Source organism: Tamandua tetradactyla, chromosome 6 (assembly GCF_023851605.1).
Source record: "Tamandua tetradactyla isolate mTamTet1 chromosome 6, mTamTet1.pri, whole genome shotgun sequence".
Classification (NCBI taxonomy): Eukaryota; Metazoa; Chordata; class Mammalia; order Pilosa; family Myrmecophagidae; genus Tamandua; species Tamandua tetradactyla.
Genome location: NC_135332.1, coordinates 68,885,054 through 68,898,446, shown reverse-complemented (window position 1 = coordinate 68,898,446; position 13,393 = coordinate 68,885,054). Strand labels below are relative to the sequence as shown.

General features: G+C 41.9%; 1 long non-coding RNA gene and 1 pseudogene across 1 annotated transcript in view; one reads left to right on the top strand and one right to left on the bottom strand.

Annotated features, from left to right (window-relative positions):
- LOC143686108 (uncharacterized) overlaps window positions 1–12,688 on the top strand; it is a 70,932-nt gene extending 58,244 nt beyond the window's left edge. The window contains exon 3 of the long non-coding RNA XR_013176904.1: window positions 12,389–12,688. This is a non-coding gene — a long non-coding RNA (uncharacterized LOC143686108). The remainder of the gene's footprint in view (window positions 1–12,388) is intronic.
- On the bottom strand, window positions 979–1,732 carry LOC143686107 (thioredoxin-dependent peroxide reductase, mitochondrial pseudogene; annotated as a pseudogene).
- Window positions 12,689–13,393: the final 705 nt, after the last annotated feature.

Below are 13,393 nucleotides of genomic sequence, written 5' to 3'. Positions count from 1 at the left end.
TCTTTTTTCCTTTAAGTTACCCTTATTGGTACTCTACAATTCTGTGTCCTCCTCCAGACCTTCCTCTCCTGTCTTTCTTTTTTTCAGCTGACAGGACACCCTTTAGTATTTCTTATAGGGCAACTCTCTTATTAACAAATTCTCTCAGCATTTGTTTTTCTGTGAAAATTTTAATCTCTCCCTCACTTTTTTTTAATATGTTAATTTCTTATTATGCACTTCCCATGAAACATGTCAAGAAAGAAATTGCAATAATTTTAAATGCAATCCCTGGACTCAATAACTACCTTTTTAATTACACCGATCAATATCTAGAAATGTATGAACACTAAGTCAGCTAATGAGTAAAATAACTATGTAAACTACAAACTTCAGATGGGATTGTGCATGATCAGGTAAGTCACTTTGCTACCATAAATGTTTTTAAGTGCGGTTCACATTTGTTTCAATCACATACACATCCATTGCAGGAGTTAACTTAGGCAGCTGATGCTAACAACTTGAAACTATGATCTTCAATATCTTAAAATTCATTTTGATACTAAGAAATAAAGAAGAGAATCTCAGGACCTCTGATCAGAAGCTTTAAGTGTTTGCTGTTCAACTTTGGTGTACACAAAGTTCAAGTAAGGCTAAGAAAAACACAGTGTTTCCTTTTCAAACTGAAGACATGATCCAAGAAGTAGGCAAAATTGACATTCTACAGAAAGAGCTAGCCATTAGGATGTTACAAACAAAAAATTCCTTAGATTAGCAACTAACCAAGTTTAAAAAGCCTTAGCCAATGTTAAAAAAACATATTTAGAGTAATATTTATGAATATGAGCATAATGTTAAAGTAATATTTATGAATATGAACATAATAGCTTTTTTTTTGCCTCCTATGAGCAGTCGTCTTTGAAATGCTAAAAGTGGATTCCAAGTTGTGATTCTTCTCTGTTGCAAGAAGTGAGGAACTGCAGGTGTACATAGGGTGATCTACTGATTCACTTTCTCAAAGTCTTCTTTGGAAGCTGTCAGACTTGGCTTGATTGTTGGAGAAGCTGGTGTCCAGTTGGCTGGGCAGACTTTTCCATGGGTCTCCACAAACTGGAATGCCTTCATCGAGCAGAGGGTCTCTTCCACCTCTTCCCTGCCCACTGGAAGGTCACTGACACTGAAGTGCTTGATGACTCCATTGGGGTCAATTATGAAGAGACCAGTCCCTTCTAATATCACACCATAGTCTCAAGAAACTTGTTTAGTCAAATCTGAAGAGAGTGCAATGCTCATGTGGCCCAAACCTCCATTCTTCCTTGGTGTATTTATCTAGACGAGATGGCTAAAGAGGAAATCCAACGAAACAGCAACAACTTCGCAGTTCACAACATGAAATTCATTGGCTTTGCCACTGAAAGCAATAATTTCTGTAGGACACACAAAGGTGAAATCCAAAGGATAGAAGGAAAGCACCAAATATTGCCCCTTAAACTCATTAAGGCTTAGTTCTTTGAACTCTCTGTTGGTGACAGCTGTATACCCAGCACGTGCTGGGTGACAGCAGGAACACAGTTTAAGGAACTGATGCTGAAAGCCAATTTTGCTTGACCATACCTGGACCACACTACATTTGCTGAGCACTTTCTTTCAGAGGCTGCAAGTCTAAGAGCTGCAGTGTCAGAAACCCCCAAGGAATAGCATTTGAATGTCAGGCAATCGAAGCCTGGAGCAGTCTTCCTGCAGCACAAGCCATTTTCAATGCTTTCTTCACTTTTCTTTTCTTTTTTGGGAGGTGGCGGAGGTGGTGGTGGTGGTGCATGGCCCGGGAATCAAACCCAGGTCTACCACATGAAAACCAAGCATTCTACAACTGAATCACCCATGCATTCCCGCCTTCCTCACTTTTGAAAGACAACTTTGCTGGATAAAGAATTCTTGGATAGAAGTCTTTCTCTTTCAGAATCTTAAATACGTCATACCACTGCCTTCTCACCTCTATGGTGCCTGTTGGGTAGTCTAAACTTAGTCTTGTTTGACTTCCTTTATATAGGATAATTGCTTCTTTTCCTGCTTTCAGGATTTTCTGCTTCTCTTCTACATTAGAAGTCTGATTCGTGTGGGTCTATTTGGATTTAATCTATTCGGGGTTCATTGGGATTTTTTGATTTGCATATTTATGTCTTTTATAAGGGTTGGGAAATTCTTCCCCATTATCTCCTTAACTGGTCTTTACTCTTCTCTTTCTGGGACACCGATGATTCTTATATATACATATGCCTAGTGTTGTCCATCATTTCCCTGAGATCCACTTCCAACTTTTCCATGTTTTTTGCTCTTTGTTTTTTTGTGCATTTACATCCATTTTCCTGTTCTTTAGCTCATGTAATACTTCTGCCTCTTCAAATCTGCTGTTGTGTGTCACTAGTATATTCTAAATTTGGTCTACAGTATTTTCCATTTCTATGAGATCCATTATTTTTCTATTATTTTTTCAAATACTTTTGTATACACTTCTGATATCTTATTGATAACCTTTATGTCATTACCCAACCCATTGAATTTATTTAGGAGATTTGTATGAATGTTTTTGATTGATTTTTCCAAATTCTGTGTCTCCTCCGGTGTTTTAATTTTTTTCATTTGACTGAGCCTTATCTGGGTTATACCTGCCTGCATCTTCATGTGCTTTGTGATGTTCTGTAGGCTTCAAGACCTTTGATTATCTTGATAAGATTATTTTGAAATTGATTTCCCTCACTCATTTAAGGTTTTGTATTTGCTTGAGTTTGTGTTGAAGACCTCCTTGTGCTCTTGGTTTGTTGGTAATTCCCTACCAAACCAAGGCCTGGACCTCACGCAGGTGATAGAATTCTTCTTGAAGAGGTATTGAAAGCTAGGCAGGTAGTTAGTTTGCCAGACTGAACTTTCCACGTCTTCTCAGAAGATGGCACTCTTGGGCCTCCTCTTCCCCTCAGGCCTGCCTCTCGACTGCGGCAGCCAACTAAGCAGGATGGAGACCCGGCTGCAATTAACCAAGGCCTCTGGTCTCCATGTGCACTGCAAAAGCTGCCAATCCTGGAGCTGGGGTTGGTGATACGGGGTGGGGAGGGCAGCAGAGAATCCACCTGTGGGCCTGGTGGGTCTGGTAGTCACCAAGCTCCCACTTGGAATGATCCTGAGTTGTGGGACTAGGTGCTTCAACTGCCCCTGCCCTCGGTCAAGCTGGAAAAGCCTGGTGGTGCAGGATGGCTTGGCTCACCTCTCTTCCTTGGCCATGCCTCTCTGCCCCTGCACACCTGAGGGCTCCAGGCCTCCACGGGGAAAGGGAATCCATGGCAGGACCCAGCAAGTCTCTTTTCCAATTGTCAAACTGGCTCTACTCTGTCTTCTCCTCTTCCCAAAAGAAGGGCCCCTTTCGTCTCTGCCAAAAAACCCAGCACCCATAGCAGCCTGTCTTAGGGGTCAAAAACAGGCACTGTGTACTGGCTAGAAGGTCTGTGTGCAAAGAAATCAAGTCTGCTGGCTTCAGGGTTACCCACAGGAGCACCCAGCTGTGCAGCCAAGAGGGAAGATCTCCCACACTAGCTGTAAAGACGGGCCCTGCTCTTTTGGAACCCACTCTTTCCTGTACACCACTGCTTGCCCCAGGAGGAGTTATGACCCGGGTGGAGTCACCCCATTCTCTTCATTCTACTTTCTCTGCTTTTTCTTCGAGGCCCTCCCTGTATAGTGAAGAAGACCCTTTCTGGTTAATTGCATGCTGGAAATGCTGTGCTGGTCGTTTTTCTGTCACTTCTCTAGCTGCTCCATGGAACAGGGGGGACCTCAGCCTGTCCTATGCCACCATTCAATTGTGGAACCTGGTAAGCAATCTCTGTAAGGTGTTGTCTCAGCATCTGAAGCTGCAGTTTAACTTCCACAGTGCAGGCAATAGGAAAGAGAGTTTGAGTGCAAACTAAGAGCTATCAGAGGCAGGCTGGAACCACAGTCACAAGCTGGAATCACACTTGTGTTTGACATTGGGGGCTGACAGAAGCCAGAGCTCTTGGTCACAGAGGTAACACATACAAATCTGGAGTCAAAGAAACTGAAGAAGGATCCAGGTGAAAACTAGAGCAATTGTAAGGCCAGCTGGTGCTTCACCTCATTTTGGAGGTGGGAGTCTTTAATTTGACACACACCTGGGCAGAATTGTCGTTCCTCCCTTCTTCACCCCAAACCTCTCCTTGTCTTTTTTGAAAATCTGGGTGGACCTCAAGCTGCCCTAAGCTTCTTTTTTAGGACCCAGTATTGTCACTGGGTGCTGTCCTCTAGAAAACCTTCCTTTCAGAGAGTCCCTCTCAGGCTTTATCTTGGAGGCAAAAGCCCAGTTGCTAATGCCAGGCTCCCTGCTTAGGGGAGGAGACGAAGAAGTTCATAATGATCCCAGCTTTTAAAACTGTGATTGTAAGCAAAATATACCAGGGCTTCCTGGGACCCATTCCCTGCCCTGCTGCACTGATTGTGTTAAGAAAACTGTTTTGTTTTTTCCAGATTTCTCCATCAATTTTTATACCTTTACTTCGCTTTGTATCTTCTAGGAATTATTCAAAGTGTCTATTCTGCTACTGAGATACTTTCTTGTTTTAGAGAGATTTAGGGCTATTATGATTTCAAATACATCATATATATGTTTATATATGCTATATTATGTGTGTGTGTGTGTGTTTCCAATAGGATATTTGGCACAGAGTGCATGTTCAATCTGTCTTTTGAGCCAAAGATCCTATTTTAGTGTTTAGTGATATGCTCCATACTATTTACTATTATGAAGTTATTAAGGAATGAGATAGGGTCAGCAATGGTGGCTCAGTGGCAGAATTCTCGCCTGCCATGCCAGAGACCTGGGTTCAATTCCCAGAGCCTGTCGAGGAAAAAAAAAAAGAATGAGACAGATTTCTATACACTGACATGGAAAGGTTACTGTGGAAAAAGACCATGAAAATAGTAGTTACAGAATAGTAAGTTTGTAACAAAGTAACAGTCTCTCCCTCCCTCTCCCTCTCTCTGTATGCATATCTCTTCTCTTCCCCACTCCATAACCCTCATGTCTAGAGAAAGGTCTACAAGAAAGTATACCAGATGTTTTAGCCCTGGTGGATGCAAAAAGGGAATATTGAGGAAAGGTCATTTCCACATTTTACTTTATACCCTTCTCTTCTGTTTAACACTTTCCCTCACAAGTGTGAACTGCTTTTACATTAAAATTTTAAGAAAAGAAACCAGAAACCCACTGGCCGTATAGAAGTTGTCATTGGTTTCCCCCTGTAGTAGTCAGGGTTTTCCAGGGAAACAGAACCAAGGGGAGATAGCTGTAAATATGAGATTTTATAAAAGTGTCTCTTGCAACTGCAGGGATGCACAAGTCCAAATGCTATAGGGCAGGCCGTGAAATGGGAACGATGATGAAGAGGCTGGCTGGCTGAAGTAGAAATGAAAGTTCTCTTTTCTGAAGAAGAAATGAAAGTTCTCTTTTCTGGCTACTGAAGTTACCATTTCTCCCTTAAAAGTCATTGACTGAGTGGATTATATCCAATGATTGGATTCTCTATTGCAGAAGACACTCTCCTTAGTTGATTGTAGTTGTAATCAGCCACAGATGCAATCAACTGACTGATAAGATTTAAAGTTCACAAAATGTCCTCACAGTAATGGCTAGGCCATAGCTTGCATGACCAGACAACTGGACACCATTACTTGGCCAAGTTGACATCTGAACCTAACCATCACACTCCTGAAAGGATTCTGGAAGCTGAGCATGCTACTCTGCATGGCGGTCAAGAAGGACCATGTAGAGTAGGAAGTGAAAATAAGTCCTGCAGCCTCCCCCCAGGAAGCATTGGGCAGTGTTCTGCTGCAGTGGAGATTGGGGTTTGGGAAACAGTAGGTAAAAGGGTTGAAGTGGATCGGAACTTGCTTTCTCAGCCAGATGGGAAATAAAGCATTGTTGGAGGGCGAGATGAATAAACTGTACCAGAGTAAACTTCCCTAAGGGGCCCCATTCCCTCCTTCCACACCTGTCCCTGCCCACTCCAGCCCTAGCTGCTCCCACCCCACCCCAATGTGAAAGGAAGTGATGATGTGGTTAGAACCAGAGGCAATCATTGAGATGTCTTCACCAGTGGGCAGAGTTAAATGACATTAAAAAGGCCTACCTTTGAGTGTTACCTTCTGGCACTTTCTACATATTTCCTTTTGCAGGTATGCCTCTTCTCCCAGCTCCTGCTCCATGTGGCTGTGTGGATCGAAGGATTCAGCACTACTAAGAGCCTTCAGAAGGCAAGCAGAATTTCATCCTGCACCCCTAGATATAGAGCTGAGGGTATTCTAGCACATCTCTCCTTAACTTATTGTGTCATGCAGCCAGTGAGATTCAGCAGGAGACAGGAAGCATCACTTAGGGCTTGAGGCATCCTAAGGAATAAGACCAGATGACCTTAAATAAAGACTTTCAAGCTGGGCGAATTTGATGTAGATATCACTGATGTTATTTGCATTTAGTTACTCTTTCATGAGAAGAGCTTCCCTGAGAACAGCATGGGGAGAAAGGATGTCAGGATCTGAGCATTCTTTGTTCATTGGGGTAATACACCATCTAATATTAAAATGTCACCATAACCCTCATTCTTAAAGACTGGGAATTTCGTAGCTTATGGGAAGGTATGAGAATTTTGCTTCAGTGTCTTAACGTTTATATGTCTTACTGTAGCTCTCTGATAGTGACACCTGCACTGCATTTCAGCTATTTCCTAAGAGTGCTGGAAGAAAGAATATCCTAATTCATATTCTATGCAATAATTACTTTGGAAATTGATGTGAGATCTTGTTGACACAGGGTGTTACATTATTTTTTTATGAATCTCTTCAAAACCAGATGTTTTATGCTTTTATATGCCCCACTAAAATAAAATTGAGTTGAAAGAAAATGAGTCTAAGGGTTTTGATTTGATTGATTGATTTACACTTCACCTTGTATGAAGCATTTGAAGTAACTCTTTAACGCCTTGATCCTAAGGGTGGGGGATGGATTAATGCTCAGCAGAATCTCAAAATTTATTCCTGGAGCAAATGCTTGAATCTGTTCTAAGTCTGCAACAGTCAAACATAACTTTTCAAGTCAAATTCTAAGTATTTAGCCTGTTTCTCAGTAGCAAAACTGTCCACACTTCCATTTCCCTTTGAATTATCAATGTAAGAGCATGACAACAGCATAAAAATGCTGAGAACAAAACTCTTAGAATTTCTTTTTAAGCTTTGCTTCTCTGTTTTTTCAGTGGAAATTCATTAACTGTCAAAAAAATTGCTGTCATGTTAATCATTGGATGAGGAATGTTTGACAAAATGCCATTTTCTGATTGAGATGTGATTTCTGAAGCATGTGAATCATAAAGGAACCTCCATGAACTTTATTCTGCACAGCACCTCTGCTTCCTCCAGGCTTGGGTAAGATGATTCTCATCTCCTCCTACAAAATCTGACCCAGAGCTCACCACTTTCAAGAGGTCTGTCCTGAATAGCTACCCATTGTGACCATTTGCTTTGAACAATCTTCCTTCAGGATTTACCCTGTACACATGTGTTATATCAGTGGGAAGCCATAAAAGGATTTGAGAAGGGAAGAGATGTACGGAGATTTATATTTAGAAAGCTCACTTTTGCCATAGGATAGAGATTATGCTGGAGGGGGAAGAGGCTTTTGTCAGTGAACTGGGTTTCGGCAGTGGGAAAAACATGGAAGAGCTGGAGGGGAGAAGGTTTGAGGTGGTATGAGTATGGAGGCAGAGGAATGTCCCGTGGGTCAATGACAATTTGAGTGTAGATGGAGTTGAGTTGGAAAAAAAGTTGTGTCTTAGTTTGCCAGAGCTGCTGTAACAAAATATCACAGATTTGTTGGCTCAAACAACAGAAATTTATTTCAGTTCTGGAAGCTAGAAATCTAGAATCAAGAGGTTGGTAAGGCCATGCTTCCTCTTAACGGGGAAATCTCTTCCGTGCCTCTGCCCTGGAGTTAGGTGGATGATCGGCAATCTATGGCATGTGGTTTCATAAGTCAAGCTTTGGCTCCATCCAAAGCTTGGCTGTCTCTGTCTCTCGTTGTGTCACTGTCTGTGTCTACATTTCTTCCCTCAAAAGGATATCAGTTGTATTGGTTTAGGACCCACTCTAACCCATTTTGGCCTTATCCTAACTAATCCCATCTTCAAAGTTCCTATTTACAAATAAGTTCACATTCACAGGACCAGGCACTAGGACTTGAAAATGTCTTTTTGGGAGGGGCATAATTCAACCTATAATATGTTGGAATATAAAACATAAGTGTGACAAGCATCCGTGTGGGTCAGGAGGTGGTAGACAAATCCATGGGAACACTTACACTAAGTGAAGAAGTTCACCATTTGCAGTAGTGGAAAAGGAAAGGCTAGGGAAGGAATATGAGCAGGAGGGCTCAGAAAAGAAGGATGAGAATGTGGAGAATTAGCTTCAAAGGGGAGTTCTGTTGAATTTATGCATTCAATTCAATGACGCAAGTATTTATTGAACTATTGGAAAGACATACTGCAGGGGTCTAACAACACAAAAGAGGTCCTTGTTTTTAAGGAACTTAAAATGAAGATGGATCAATAGACATTTATTGGGTTGAATCATATGAAAATGGCAACATTCAAATATTTTTGACTCATAAAAATTGTAATTTCATATATTCAATCTAATGCCATTTAAGACAAATACAGTCATTGTCTTCACAGATAATATAAATATTTGCATACACAGAGGAGGGACTGGGGATTGAAGCGCATGTGCCAGAAGTCCTGACATATGCATCTGGTTTCCAGAATTACTTTTGTTTTAATTGTCTAAAACCTTTTGAAATGTCCGCTTTAACCTATGACTTTCTTGCTTTGTTGTCACAGGGTGGCTGCTACAACCTACACTTCCCCTATGTCCAGAGACCGAAAGAGAAAATTTGAGTTTTTCTTTTAACGATCCAGCAAATAGCCGGAGAATCATTGTCTCATCCTGATTAGACCAGCTAGTTTCTGTGCTCACTCTAAACCATGACTGGGGGGTTCCATGTGCCAATAACCTCAGGTCTGGGATATTGCCCACCCAAGAATCAGAGGTAGAGTCATTCCCACACAAACCTGTAACTGCTGTCTAATGGAGTAGGGATGAGTTGGATATTGCGAATGCAAACAGACATATCGCTTCAGAGTTTAAGCAACAGGATGCTAATTCAGTGTTAGAAAGTTGCTTTGGCTGCACTGTGGATGTATATGTCAGAGGTTTGCAATATTGGAGACAAGGAAACCAGTCAGGAGATAATTTAAGGAATCTGGGCAAGGAAGGATGGGTGTAAACTAAAGTAGGGGCAATGAGAGTCCGGAGGAAAGGGGCTGATGCAACTGATGCTGTGATGGATCTTAGAGGACTTGGGGACACCTGAGAAGGAGGAGGAGAGGGGCAGAATGGGAGTGAGAGTGATCCACACACTTCTGCCTGATTGACAGCATGCATGATGGTGCTGTTCACAGTAAGAGGAATAGATGGGGAAACAAGATTGGTGGGAAGATGACCATGTGTTCTAGTTTGCTGGCTGTTGGATGCAACACACCAGAGACAGATTGGCTTTTAATAAAAGGGGGTTTATTTTGTTAGTTCTTCAGAGGAAAGGCAGCTAACTTTCATCTGAGGTTCTTTCTTACGTGGGAAGGCTCAGGGTAATCTCTGCTGGCCTTCTCTCCAGGCCTCTGCGTTCTAACAACTTTCCCCAGGGTGATTTCTTTCTGCATCTCCAAAGGCCTGGGCTGAGCTGCGAGCACTGAGATGAGGTATGCTGAGCTGTTTGGGCTGTGCTATGTTGCGCTCTCTCAGTTATGCACCAGCCAATTAAGTCAAACATCATTCATTGCAGCAGCCATGCCTCCTAGCCGACTACAGATGTAATTAGCAACAGATGAGGTTCATGTACCATTGGCTTATGTCCACAGCAACAAAACTCGGTGCCTTCACCTGGCCAAGTTGACAACTGAATCTAACTACCACACCATGATTGACTGTTTTTTTCTTTTAATATTTTTTCTGCAATTGAGGTGACTTCAGATTATGAAGATGGAGACTGTCATTAATGCCATAAATGGGTCTGGACTTAGAAGAGGTTGAAGACACAGATTTGGGGTTGGCGGTGTAGGTTTGAAGCCATGCATATAGGCGATGTCCTGGGATCATGGGAGCAGTGAGGAAAGGGAAGAAGAGGACTGGATGGAGTGGACAATGAAGGAAGAGAAAGAGCTGCCAGTAGGGAAAAGAAAGGCACTTGGGAGAGGGGTTGGAGTTCTGAGCAGTTGCTTTGGAGTAATGTTTATCTGAGTAGGAATTCAGACCCTTCCACTAACTAGCTCTATGATTTTGGGCAATCTTTTCCAACCGTTGTTTCCTTAACTGCAGCCTGGGGCTAACAATTATAGTAACTGTCTCGTAGGCTTCTTTGGCTGATTATGAGGGAATGTAGATGAAGAGTGTACACAAAGGAAGCATTGGCAGAAATTTTGTGTCCTACTTAAGGTATCTTTTTTTAAAATTTAAAATGGCATTATTCAGGATAAAGAAAACAATCAGTTAATGAGGTGAGTCAAGGCTTGTTCTTCTTGTCATGTGCTTATAGGGGCTGAACACATGACCTGGGAATCTTCCCAGTGAGGCTTTACATGCAATTGCAATCACCTTCCAGGTGTTTGGTCTTGGTGAAGCTTCTTCAAGCCCTTTTCTCCACTGTAAAAGGACAAGTACAATATACACTTCACAGGGATGTTGTGATAATTAAATGGGGCTATATGTAAAAATCTTTAGCAGAGTTCCTGGCACATAATAAACTTTTAGGAGCTGTTATTAAGGGAGTAAAATCCGAAGGGATTAGTGTCTCAGAAGCCCAGGAAGAAAGAACAGTGTCAAAAGCTGGATCTTACCCAAGTAGCATGAAGACAAAAAGCATCCACTGGATTTGGCAATAAGGAGGGATTTGTTGACCTGGGAAGATGCAGTTTTGAAAGAGTAGTAGGGGTGGAACCTGACTGCAGGTGGATGGAGTATAAGAAGGTGGTGAGAAAAGTGGGGCCAGCATGAGATGTGAGTATAAAGGGAAGGAAAGAGGGTGATAGCCAGAAAAGAAAGGTTCACAGGGGCATGAGTAATCTGGTTGTTGGTTGGTTTTATTTTAACACAGAAATAGGTTCATTTCTAGAAAGCTTTGTTGTATTTCTAAGACGTGCTTTCAACTCAGGTTCCATAAAGAATTATAGAAATGCTGGCCATACATAACTTACGATGAAAGCTTTTTCTTCATTCAGATTTAAGTAAGACAGGTTTGTTTGGATATAAAGACTGCCTCTTAATCAAGAAAAATGGTTTAAAACTGTTAGAAATACTTGCTTTAATTTTCTTCCTCTAAATCACAGTCTGTTTAAAGTCAACTTAATCAGACAAGGCAGGAAAATTGCACTGTTTGGAAACATGGAAACAAAGAAAAAGAGAGCCTATATGTTTCTCCTTCTCTCATCCGTCTTCTAATACTTCTCTGGATGCAAATGTCTTCTGCCTAGATGCGTTGCTAGCTAAAATCTATGTACTGACACATAGAACTCTATCAGACACATCTCAGTTTTCATATGAGGAAACTGAAGTCCAGTCTCTCTCCAATACCATACAATTAGTCACAGATAACACCTAGCACTAGGTCCTCCCTCCCCCACCCATGGACATGTGATGCCTGCTGTTTATTCCTGTTTTTCACCAGCTCTGTGAACCAGATATTCAGTGTTTCCTTCCCTTCTGCATACTTCCATATCACATTGTACCTACCTCTGTTTATGAGATGTATTTACTCCGCTTTGAGATCATGAGATTCTCTCTGATTAGCACAAAAAGGCTAATGAGACAGCCTTCTTTTTTAGCTTGGGCAGGCACTGGGAATCAAACCCGGCTCTCCAGCATGGCAGGCAAGAACTCTGCCTGCTGAGCCACCATGGCCTGCCCCATATCACCTACTTTTAACAGGCTTCTAGACTGTTTTTGGATCAATTAAGAATACTGTCTCAGATTGTCTATCCCAGAAATGGAGGACAGTGCTAACTTAAAGACTCCAGGCATTTGATCCTGTAATCTCCTTCCTTTTTTCAAAAGAGTAGAGTAAAATTTTAAAGTCTTCGCCACCCTCTGGCCATTGCCTTCTTTCTTCCCTTTATACCCAAACATCATTGTGGTCTCCTGTATTTTCAACTCCCTGCCATTCCTCAACCCTCCTGCAGTGAGATTCCACCCCTGCATTTCTTACCTCCACCTTTACTTACACCCTGTGTTTTTGTTTCCTTCCCAGGTCGAATAATTAAACATGTGTGTTGCCTGCTGAAAAACTAGCAACAGTGATGAAAATAATCAACTCTTAAGTAAAAAAGCCAAAAAGCCTTTGGTAAGCCAATCAAATATATACTTGCATGGAGAGTTTCCCTACACTTGGAAAGATAACAGTAGTCATGAATTGAGAAGAAAAAGGGAAAGAGAGACTATGGAAGCAGGAGAAAGTGACTTTGAAGATCTTAAACCTACAAGAGGAGTTGGGTTGCCATCACTGCTTCCTTTGAGGGTCACCAAGAAAGGGGTAGAAAAGGAATAAAAGACATGCCTATAAAAATTTTAGCCAGAGCACAGCCTCTTCAGCTTTTCTTCCCTCTAGGAAGAGTTTTTTGTCTCCGTGTGTGTGTTTGTGTGTGTACGTGTGTGTATCATATACAACAGTAATTTGAATGCATCTGCACTGATATTACAAACCAGTGGGAGGGATTGCATGAGAAACCAGAGCTCTTGCAGACATGGACCCATAGGGACCACTCTGCTTTTATAGGGCCCTGAAAATTGTCTGCTGGATTCTGTTCACAATTGCCTTCAGGTCTTCTACCTGGATGCCTCTCTTAGAAGATCACCATGGACAGAATGCTGTTTTCCTAAGTTCACCCTTACTCTGTTGTATCAGTCTAGACTCTGTTAGTTGTACCCAATAGAAACCCAACTCAAATCAGTTTAAGCCAAAAGAAATTGATTAACTCATGTAACGGAAAAGTCCATGAGCCATTTCCGCTTCAGGCATGGATGGATCTGGGGTGTTCCCTCCTTCTGCCTTGGCTTCATTCTCTTACAAACTCTCTCCACATGATGGACTTCCCAAGGCTTGTAAGGTTCATCTTACGTCAGAAGGACAGATAACCCCTCAGGCTTCCAAATCCATGCCAGCTTCTGAAAAAGAATCCTGATTGACCATGGTTAGGTCATATGCCCATCTCAGAAGAGTCTCTGAATCCAGGGGAGTTGGATATGTCTGTCATCT